Below are 4,870 nucleotides of genomic sequence, written 5' to 3'. Positions count from 1 at the left end.
GGCTTGCCTGGGAAGACGTGTATGATAGTGTCACCGAGACTGCGATTGCTTGGTTCTTGTTTCCGTCGCTGGTGACTTTATTGTGTTTTCCCATCTGGGTGACCGTGCGTGTGTGTGTTTGTGTGTGCATAGGATGGTATGTGCTGTTCGCATGATCGTAAAGAAAGTGGAAGTGCACCCTGGTAAAGGAATGTCGCTGACAGTATTTGTCCCTGACAGGATGTTCCGCTATTGTACATGTTTGGATCCTATATAAGAGATAGTGCTCCAACAATGTAGCTCTAACAATGTAATTTGTGATACTAGCAATGTGACTCTGGAAATTTTAGTGCATGTGTCTTCGTGTGGCCGTTAGTATATTTGTACCTGTGATCCTTCCCTAATGTAGTAGGGTGCAAAGGTGAAATTTTGTTTGGAATTCATAGGAGGTGGGGGCAGAGTCTGCCAAAGGATGGTGAGTTTCTTGTGACTTTGTGTCTCTCCCCGAATCACTCCCAGAATTAAGGACTTAACCTCTGTTTTGAGCACAGTGGCAGCTCATCCATCCATCCATCCAAGGCCAGCATGGAGTCAGTTCCACCATCCCTCCACTTTCCACCTGGGGATAGTTTTGTTGCAGGTTCCCTGTGCTCCCTAATTGTACAGCCAAGGAAGCTGGCAGGAAGGAAGCCAGAGAGTGGAGACAACTCCTGAGAAGCTGTGGGCCTAGGTTAAGATGAGACTTTGATGATGCAAGAGCACCCCTACCACTCTTGTAGAAGACGTGCTATAAAGGCTAGGACTTAGGACACAGCCGTGCAGGCCGCCTCTAGTGGGAAGGTTTAAGTCAGGAAACAGAGCCTAAGACAGCCCAACCTTCTCTGTTTCCAATACCAGTGACCTGACTGCTTTATATTAGATGAGGGACGGACTGTGGGGATGGAGGAAGAGGTTGTCTCTAATTCAGAGTATGTGGAAGAACAACATAGCATCTGATTTAACTTTCTTATTTTCAGGGTATAACATAGAAGAGAAAAAATGGCCGTTGTCCATTTAGAAGGGAAGTTTGAGGTAAGTAGATATTTGTTCCCTCAACAGCCTTTATCATGTCAGAAAATAATCTTTGCTTTAAACTTTGTTGTTTTCCTGAATGTCTCCTACCCACGTCTTCTCTTATACTGGTGGAACAAGTCAATTTATTTATTCTTAGTTATTTTTGAGGCAGGATCTTTGCCTGGTTTGAACCGCCTTATGTAGAGCAGACTGACCTTGAAATCATAAAGACCCATCTTCCTCTTCCTCCCAAGTTCTGGATTAAAGGCAGGCACTCACCCAATGGCATTTGACTTTTATATTTTGAGAGTAATGAAAATGTGTAGCTTGTGATAGAAGTTTTCCAATAGTGGGTGTATTTATAAAGAATGGATTTGATGCTCAAATTCAAAGAAAGAGCATTCTTGTACTATTTATGTTTCTTTAACCTTTGGGAGAATTTAGCTTTTGTTTAGTTTGTTTTTTTTTTTTTTTTTTTTTTTTTTTTTTTTGGTTCTTTTTTTTGAGCTTTTTTTTTCCTGACACCACCGTTCCCCAACCCCTTCTTTTGTTTTTTTTAGACAGTTTCTCTTTGCAGCCCTGCCTGTCCTAAAATTCATTCTGTAGACCTGAGTGGCCTTGAACTCAGACATCTACCTACCTCTGCCCTCTGCCCTCTGCCCTCTGCCCTCTGCCCTCTGCCCTCTGCCCTCTGCCCTCTGCCTCTGCATCCTGAGCACTGGATTAAAGGCATGCACCACCACCACCACCACCCAAGGTTTTAGCTTTTTTTAAATTTTTATATTTATGAACACCATCTTGCTTTATAGCTCAAACTGGGTCAAATTCTTGCTTCAACTTATTTGTCTTTCTGTCTATTTAATAGATGAAGTCTTACATTCACGTGTATTTGAGTGAATTTGTTCCGTGTGTGCAGGCACTCAGGGAGACCATGAGAAGGCACTAGAACTGGAGTTACAGGCAGTTTCGAGCTGCCAGATATGGGAGCTTGGGACAAAACTGGGATCCTCTGCCACCGCAGATTTCATTTTGTTTTGTTTTGAGATAGGGTCTTGAGTAGCCCAGGTGAGGATCACCTTGAACTCTTGGTCCTCTTGTCTCTACCCGCTAAGTGCTGAAAGAGTGCGGGCCTGAGCTGCCACACCCAGCTCTGTTTTTTTAGGTTTTGACTGGAATTTTACAGTGAGAAAAAGTGTAATAAACCATTAGTACACACACAGCTCAAAAGTCATTACACACCAACCGTTTCCTTTCTTGAGCTTTCACTTAAAGGCTCCAAGGTTTGTCTCCTGATCTACAGTGGTGCATCTTGGTAAACCTTCTGTGTGCAATAGAAAAGGCTGTACTGTGCTCTCCTGGTGTGAGGTAGAACAGATGTCACTGGGGTCAGGTAGAAGGCTGAGTTGTTTAAATCCTTGAGACCTTTCCTGATTTCTCTTCCTTTAATTTGTTTATTGGATTTGTCTTTTTATCTTCAAAGGTGATCCTGGTAAGCCTCTTAGGGGGAGCCGCCCTCAGCATAGCAGACTTAGTGCACACGGAGAGCTGTGCAGTCTTCCAGGGGAGTTGAAGCCCGCCCACCTCAGCAGTCCTGTCTCATGCACACTGGCTTCCCCAGCCCAGGCCCCTCTCCCAGGAGGTCCTTCCCGAGACCTGTCCTTATCACAGGGTGAAACCTGGAAGACAGTTAATCCCCACTGTAAACAGTCCTTTCCCACCTAGCCTCACCTCCATCTTCCTCTCCTTTGTGCTCAGTCTCTAAAACGGCGGGAACTCTGGTCCAGTGTTACAGACAGCCTTCTGTGAGTATTTTTTATTGGCAAGTGAAAACTGCAAGCAGTGCTTTGATTCCTGCTCTGACCTTTTGAAATGATTTTCCTGACTCAGTGAAATGGTTTGCATAGAATGAAGTACAGCTGTCCCTCAGGCAGCCTCATTGCATCCCTGGAGGACTCACCTGATAATAAAGTTGTCCAGGAATAAGGAAACAGATAAATTCATCAGGTACAGAAGACCATGCAAAACTACTTCACCTGAGAGGGACCAGACCCAGATGTTTAAAAACATGTTTTTTCCAGGTACAGCCCCTATTTCGTAACTCACAAACAATTCATTGTCACACACTGGGGGACATCTAGACAGAAGTTGGCAAATGAATGTATACGTCTATTTTTGTAATAAAGGTTTATTGGTATGTAGTTGATACTCTTGCCTTCTAATATAGTTATGTAAGATTATTGATACATTGACTATTTTTTTTTTTTTTGGAGCTGGGGACCGAACCCAGGGCCTTGCACTTGCTAGACAAGCGCTCTACCACTGAGCTAAATCCCCAACCCCGATACATTGACTGTTAACAGTGTTGTTATTTCTACCTTTTTAAGGAAAAGGTTTTTTGAACTCATGGTTTGAAGGTCAGCCCATTGCGTTAGATAAGATTAAATGTCAGCAACACGAAGGCGGCCTGTCACATGACGTCTACCGTCAGGAAGCAAAGAGATGTTCTGTTGTCTCTATTTCTGATATCATGCATTTGGATATGTGAGAGCATCTGTTTCATTTTAGAAAGGGTAGAAAAATCATGCTCTCTAATGGGTAGCACTGAGTTTGACTAGGTTAAGAGCAGGACAATGGGGCCCACACCTTTAATCCCAGCACTCGGAAGGCAAAGGCAGATCCCTGTGAGTTCCACTGACTGCTCTTCCAAAGGCCCTGAGTTCAATTCCCAGCAACCACATGGTGGCTCACAACCATCTGCAATGGGATCTGAGGCCCTCTTCTGTGTGTCTGAAGTCAGCTACAGTGTACTTATATATGATAAATAAATAAATCTTTTTTTTAAAAAAAGCCATCAAGAGTTGTGATGAAGAGATCAACAAAGACAATTCAGGTTTGGTCAGTTGGAGCCACGCAGAGTTCTGGCCTCATGATCCCAGGTTCTCCCCAGTTCTGCCTTTTCTAGGCGCCATGCTCCTCTAAGATGTAAACCTGGAGGAGGACCTGCCATGTCTGTGAACAGCGTGCCTCAGGTTCACGGCAGGTGGTTGGTTGCTGGGATTTTTGCACACGTTCAGTTACTTCCTTTACTAGGCAGCTATGTTACCCATGTGTTCCTGGGGCTCCTGTCCTAGCTGTGCCCTCTTGAGAATATTCTCCCATGCTGTCTTGCTCCTATAATGGCACTTGTGTCTTTCTGCTGCAGCCTTTATTTCTGTGCCTACTCAACAATAATACATTTGGCAACTTCTAAAAAGAAACTAGGAATCTTGATTTTAGGTGCATGAATGGTTTTCCTACATGTGTGCAAGTGTACCACATGAGTGCAGGTACTTTAGTGGCCAGAAGATGGCGTCAGATGCTATGGAACTGGAGTTTCAGATAGTTCCGAGCCATCATATGGTGCTGGGAACTAAACCCAGATCCTCTGAAAGAGCAGCAAGTGCTCTTAATTGTTTTTAAAAGGCTCATTTTGCCTGTTTGAATATTTTGCCCGAATGTATATAGTCAGAAGGCAATGGAACTCTGAACGTGGATTTGGGAAGGTTGTGAGCCACTACACGGGTGCTGGGAACTGAGCTGCAGTCCCCTTCAACATCAGCAAGTGCTCTTAACCGATGACCTGTATCTTCTGCCCCACACACAGCTTCTCTGGCTGATCTAACAAAAGATTTCATAAGATAAAGAGCCCTCTGATTTTTTCAGATGAGGAAGACCACTGAGCTGCATGACAAAAAGAAATCTTTCAGTTTCTCAGTTTGTGGCCTTGTTTGTTTGAGACCGTCTTTTCATGGAGCCCATGCTGGTCTTGAACTTGCATATTTAGACTACATTGACCCCC

The 4,870-nt window shown here is 44.1% G+C and overlaps 1 long non-coding RNA gene across 1 annotated transcript; it reads left to right on the top strand.

Annotated features, from left to right (window-relative positions):
• Positions 1–926: 926 nt before the first annotated feature.
• LOC116892348 lies at positions 927–3,235 on the top strand. Its single transcript, XR_004386944.1, has 2 exons — positions 927–1,050; positions 2,513–3,235. It is a non-coding gene; the product is annotated as an uncharacterized LOC116892348 (long non-coding RNA).
• Positions 3,236–4,870: the final 1,635 nt, after the last annotated feature.

This window comes from Rattus rattus, chromosome 2 (genome assembly GCF_011064425.1).
Source record: "Rattus rattus isolate New Zealand chromosome 2, Rrattus_CSIRO_v1, whole genome shotgun sequence".
In the NCBI taxonomy this organism is placed as follows: domain Eukaryota; kingdom Metazoa; phylum Chordata; class Mammalia; order Rodentia; family Muridae; genus Rattus; species Rattus rattus.
Note: the sequence above shows the minus strand (reverse complement) of the source record. Positions and strands in the feature narration are given on the sequence as shown.